Source organism: Varroa jacobsoni, unplaced genomic scaffold (genome assembly GCF_002532875.2).
Source record: "Varroa jacobsoni isolate VJ856 unplaced genomic scaffold, vjacob_1.0 scaffold_242, whole genome shotgun sequence".
Lineage (NCBI taxonomy): Eukaryota > Metazoa > Arthropoda > Arachnida > Mesostigmata > Varroidae > Varroa > Varroa jacobsoni.
In genome coordinates this window covers 159,759-165,669 of record NW_019213144.1, presented here as the reverse complement: position 1 = coordinate 165,669, position 5,911 = coordinate 159,759, and the positions used below count along the sequence as shown (strand labels likewise).

Below are 5,911 nucleotides of genomic sequence, written 5' to 3'. Positions count from 1 at the left end.
CGCTTTATTGTTGGTCATTTGGCCGTTTAGCTTTATTTTATTTTCATCGTTGGACTCTGCAAAGATATTTTCAGCTCACAGGCCAACTTAGGCAATCAAAACAACTACTTCTTCTGGTATCAGTATGGCTTAAGTTAGAACAAATGGGAGAAGGCTGCAATTTTTTGTCATCATTAATTTCCTGTGCTACTGTGACGTGTACACAGATATACATTTTCATGGGTACAATAGGTAAGATGGGCGCCCGCATATGCACACGGGTATTTTTCGCATAGAAATGCGTTGATAAATGGCTAGCCGTGCGAATACCTCCGAAAACGAAAGAAAACCCAAATCAATACATTCTTGTTTAATGGTCAATCTAGAGTATATTAGCCTGCACAATTTTGACTAAATGAGCGGCACTGAGCATCTGAAGACGGCCCAATTTATTTTTTTTTTTATAGATAGCAAATGGCATACTACCATTACTTACAATTAAGTATTATTATGTAAATCCTTAAGTTTACGTCGTACGTAATAGATAATAACCTGTATGTGTAATGAACAGCCTTGCCAGCCTTTTTTTAACCAGCGGTTTGAATATATCATAGAGATAAAAAAAAAATACGTATTTTTCCTTACGTAACACCGCCTAAATGTAGGTTTTTATTATGCTTGTAAAACTATATTTAAACAAAGACAGATATTTCAACGATTTTTCTGCATGCTTATTCAATGTAACCTTTGTTCGCTTCGACTCGAGGTCTAAGCCACTTATTAGTTAACTATAAAATATTTTTCCTTTAACCCGTAAGCAACTTTTGAATGGTAGCCAAAGATCAAGTGATACCAATAAGCGTAGACCCGTTAAACGGTCACTGAAGTACGCAAGACATGCAAAAAAAACTAGCGCAATCTACATGTGGGCTTATAGCAAGCCCAAACTTATAACAAGAGCACTAAAAGAAGCCAGAAAATTAAAACGGAACAACGAAGCAAGAAAGCGCGCGGTTTGCGATAGGAACCTTCTCTCAAACAGCAGCTAATTTCTGCATTGAACATTTAGAATCGTCATAAATCGTTCTTAAAAACATTTTGCCGAATTCGCTATCTTTTTAAACCTAAATTTCAGAAATATCTTCTCTAGAGGCTACACAGAAACTAGCAGTAAAGTGTTTGTCTAGGGCGAGAAAAACTTTACGCTTTCTATAAGGAGAGATAAGAACTAATCCTATATTAAATTTCGATGATAGAGCATCGTCTCCTGTCATAGCTACGGTCCTATTTACAACTCTCTGGAACGAGCCTTTATTTAGTAGTACTGATTTCAAACGAACGCATTGTGGACCGCAAGCTAGCAGTTGAAAACGGTACCGGTTAGTTAACGCATCACGCATATAGAGAAACCATTTTAGTACAAAGTTTTTGAACATGCATCTTCTATGATACTGCTCAAAGTTTGTTACGAAATTCTGTTTGCTGTAGGCGATTCTTACTCTCAGATGCGCTCGAGGCTGAATCTCAGTCTTACGCTCCTAGGATACGACCGTCTTTCGGAAACTGATTCTATACTATATATATATATATATATATATATATATATAGAGATGTAGTGAATGGGACATTGCAAAACCTTGAAGGCAACATATCTTCGCCGCTGTATTTGTTTTTATCACATTTTAGCTACACGTTTCGCTGGGGAAGATCGCTGATTCAATGAAAGCAACGAAATAAAAGAGACAGGTATAATTTATAAATTTTTCACTAGAATCTGCTATCTTCAGTTTGAACTCATAACAACTAGGGATACAAAACCCTCGCCGAAACTTATGGCAGTTTGTGTCGCTTACAGTTCGCTTGTGCCCTATTTCTACCTGTAGTGGCCTTCTAACGTCTATTAATAGACGCCGCTTAGAATTGGGGAGGGGCGCCGTGGCGGCGTCACCTTGGCCAGTAAGTGTCTTGGTCAACTTGGTCACGCTGGAACGACCATATCGTTTTGGTGCCAGCTGGCATTGTGCCGAATGGAGCGCCCAACAATCATCGCACTGCCAGACGCCCCACCGAATGCTGCCAGCGGCTCGTCGGCACAGCTAGCAGATCGACGTGGTAAAACACATTATCGGTCTTTGAGCTACCGCCATCAACAATGCCAATGTTTGATAAAAAGGAACACCAGCAATTACCTACGGTGGAAGGTTACTATTTGGAACTCTCCAATAGCTGGTAGTAGAGCGCGGGGGGGGGGGGGCAAATACCGGGATGAAGATTGAGACATTAGAGCAGTAATTTAACGGCCTGTTATTTGTTAGATCGCAAACTTTGCTGTAAATATTTGTGTCGCAAGTAAGCGAAGATATAGCGAAAATTTACTGCTATTTCACGAAAAATTAAAGTTAACTTATATATATGTCTTATGGTTACGATATGAAAATAATGCATGTGCAAAAAAAGGCACGCAGTCTTCTAACTTTGAGCCTACGTAAGCTCATCATTTAATTTCGTCGGTGATTTAATAGTCCGTAACAAATAAAGCATTTTATTGAACAATAAACGTATAACTTAGCCTTTTTGCTGGCACTTTCTGTGACTCGCAAATATAAGTCATGGAACGTGGGTAAAAACTAACTCGAACGGTACGTAATTTATAAAACAACTGAAATTGGGTTTGCAACGAAATAACAGGAATCGCTATGGTTGATCTTAGCTCTGCTGCTTCCTGTGATTGGCGAAGTGAAGTTATGATATATACGAGATTGTAAACCGAAATAAAACACAATACCAGATTACTACGAGAATATGGGTTTTATTTCCCATATTTATAAATATACGTTTTCCCTACAGGACGTTCCTGGCAGCTTTTTTACGTCATTCATACTATTCCAAAGCATACCATGCTCCTGTTGTTAATCCTGCGGAGAACATAATCTGGACCGTTTTCTTTATGAGGTAGTAGCTAGTTTTATAATATTCTCCAGTTTTTCCTATATGCATAATTAGAACTAGGTTAGTTTTTGGCTAAATCTTGGCCTCTGCCTCGCACACGGATTGTCGTTTCCATAGGTTTTCCGTCACTAATAGTAAAGCCTTAGTATTCGCTACAAACCCCTAGACCCCCGTTATTCACTATTACGAAAGACAAAGACCTCTAAAAAACAACTAAACACTCTTTATGCGTAGTTTGAACGAACGATTAAAAATGTCAAACAAGAAGAGAGACTATACTGTTTGCCGTACATCGTGTTTGGGGCTACGAATACTATCGCTGTCAGATCAAAGGGAGAATCTAGTCAAACGAAGTCTGACGAGGAAAACTCAACGTGCGTTCTTCGTGAGCATCGAAGCGTGATGGGGATGTTAATCGCTTGCATTAACGCCTAGCCGGTCAGTACTTTACTTAGCACCAAGTTCAGCAGGTTCTTGGTGGCCAAGGAGCCAAATTCGAGTTAAGTTTGGCCTCAGGCGAAATGGAGCGATCACAGAGGAGGTAACAGGACGAGCCGTGCTGCCTGCGGGGCAAAGCGAAGCCTTGTTCTTTCTCTCTTCCTTTCCCTTTCGAAGTAAGGGCAAACTTGAGCGCCGCTGCGAAGAACCCTGTATTGGGGCAGCTGTGTTGGTACAAATGATTACGGGAGCAGATAATTACATAAACGAAGTTACTGGAAAAAACAATTTAGTTATGTCGTTAGAGACACAACCATATTCAAGAATAAGTGGTCACTCATTCAGTGGAAATTCTTCGAGGATAGATAGGACCCGTTAGTAGAATTATTATTCGTCTTCATGAAGTAACAAACTCAACGAATTTAATCACAGCGCGAAATTGGACGTGCAGGACAGTCTGATTGCTTGTCCTGTTGCACGAGAGCTGTAAAACGTAAGCCATTTTGTTTGTTTTTTTGTAGCATTGTATAAATATGTCGGGTCATCAAAACTGATACATTTCGGTTAGGGACTGATTTACAGAGAATAAATCTATCGAAAATTTCCTAAATGCTTCACTTCTGCTTAACGCATTACAAATCTAATGTTGGTTATTTAGGGTATAAGCTCTAGTTTAGCCTCGTGACAATTGAATATTATACAAGGGTATCATCGACTTTTTCGGAGCAGTTGATTGTGCTTTTTTAGTATGTTTTGAACAATTTTTTACCTTGCCCATAGGCATAACAATGGATCAAAGACAAAAATTCGGTATATATAATATATTTGTTTTATATGGTTGTGTCAATTTCATTAGCGTTAAGTTATTTCTGCAGTAGGTTCAGCTTAAATAGCAGTTAAAGTTTTTACGGCAAATCCTCCTGTTAAACAACTGATTTTTAGCTCAGTGTCCTTTACAGCCTTCTTTTACATCCTGTCGACATCAAGGGGTTGTTTCCATTCGTTTGTTATGTGATAACAACAGCATATTTTTTATTCATACTGAAAATTTTTCCGTGGGCATTTCATCGCGTCAAAAATCGTTAGAGTCTTTGCTAGTATAATCAAGTATATATATATACTATATATATATAGTTTAGCGAATTGGAAGATATACGCAGGTAGGTAAACAAATTGTGAAGGCAAATAAATAGGTCTAAAAAGATCCAAGTGCGCTTGTCGTTTCAAGTTCTGAGGAGGCAAAAAATATGTATGGAATTTCTTAGCAGGACAGGTTAAATACATAACTTTTTATAATAATATAATAGAATTTTGACAGTTGATGGGAATCTAGACATAAACTATAGTTACAACTAATGCACCAATTAGCGTTATTGTACTATTTAGCGAACTTTTTTATTGAAATGTTTTAAGTAGCACTAAAAGATCACACGGCCAGCCTTTTTTATCCAACCATCTTTTCCAACTGATCCCGTGCCACTGGAGACCGGTTTCAGTTTTTGGTCGAAGGTACTGGATGTAAATAGGGGTATTAGGATGGAAAATGTTTTGCTCTGTCTTTCGTCTTATGCCGACTCATACATAGAAGATTGCGCTGTCTATGGCGAGCTTCCACAACAAGGTGGTTTCTACAGTGGCAGGGGTATAGAAGATTGCTTAATGAATCAAGGATGCTAACGATGAACGAATACGATGAAACTGCTGCTATAAAAGACCTCGGATAGAGCCACATTTTCCATATTCCTTTAGGTACGGATCTGCATGAAAGGATTCTTTAGATCGTTGTTTGCGAAGCTGAGTCGTATGTAAGCGCCCAAATGTATTTATGCATGGTATTAGGACGCTATGTAATAAATTTCAATACATGGCCAAAGGCTAGTCTGCTTCCAAACGCAAACGAGGTACTCCATTATGAGATATGATCCCTTTTATTGTTTCGAGGCTGGAGAAATTCAACGCGTTCTGTTTCCATCTATGATACCGCGTACTCTAATAGGGCTGTTAAATTAGCAGAAAAAAAAAAAACAATATAAATGCAGGAAAAAGGGAAAGCTCTCTAACCTACATTCATCACAGAAATTAAACAAACTCTAAGCTAACAAATTATGGTTATACTTCTTCCTTGTCTCTAGTGTAATGTTTTGCAATATATAGTTTGCAGAAGATCGACTTAGTGTAAATGTGCTACGCTCCCCAACGAAAACATTTAGGCACCAGTCACCTGACAGATAAATACGGATCAGAGTTAGACTGGACTAGAGTTATACGGAGACATGCAGGTTTAAATTTTCAAACCAATTCGAAAACGCCAGTCGGCTGGTTGGAATTGCCCCTACTCCTGCAAGAGAGTTCACACTAAGCCCAGTCCCGTCTACAGTAAAAATACCCTGTGAATTAGATTTTAATTATATTGATCCAGCTTCAAAACACTACCGCCGGCGTTTCCATAGCTAAAGCGTAGCCTATGGATATGCTTCATATCTCATGCACTGAGCGTTGCGCTCAAATTGGGAAAGCCCTGGCGGGCTGTCTGTCGTAACAGCTA

General features: G+C 38.9%; 1 long non-coding RNA gene across 1 annotated transcript in view; it reads left to right on the top strand.

The window, feature by feature from the left end:
• The first annotated feature begins 3,663 nt into the window (after nt 1-3,663).
• Nucleotides 3,664-5,911, top strand: part of LOC111273979 (uncharacterized) — a 4,447-nt gene continuing 2,199 nt past the window's right edge. Inside the window, exon 1 of the long non-coding RNA XR_002688140.2 lies at nt 3,664-3,859. This is a non-coding gene — a long non-coding RNA (uncharacterized LOC111273979). The remainder of the gene's footprint in view (nt 3,860-5,911) is intronic.